Source organism: Vombatus ursinus, unplaced genomic scaffold, assembly GCF_900497805.2.
Source record: "Vombatus ursinus unplaced genomic scaffold, bare-nosed wombat genome assembly UNPS02014791.1, whole genome shotgun sequence".
Taxonomy (NCBI): Eukaryota; Metazoa; Chordata; class Mammalia; order Diprotodontia; family Vombatidae; genus Vombatus; species Vombatus ursinus.
Window position 1 is genome coordinate 8,568,480 of NW_020954569.1, and position 321 is coordinate 8,568,800.

A 321-nucleotide genomic window follows, 5' to 3' on the forward strand; every position below is an offset into this window, starting at 1 on the left:
TTTAGAATAGAAGGCAAAATAGAAACTTAAAGAATCCATGGATCACCTACTGAAAGAGATCCCCAAAGGAAAGCTCCTAGGAATATTGTAGCCAAATTCCAGAGTTCCCAGGTCAAGGAGAAAATATTGCAAGCAGCCAGAAAGAAACAATTCAAGTATTGTGGAAACACAATCAGGACAACACAAGATTTAGCAGCTTCTACATTAAGGGACCACAGGGCTTAGAATATAATATTCTAGAGGGCAAAGGAGATAAGATGACAACCAAGAATCACCTACCCAGCAAAACTGAGCATAATTCTTCAGGAGAAAAAAATGGCC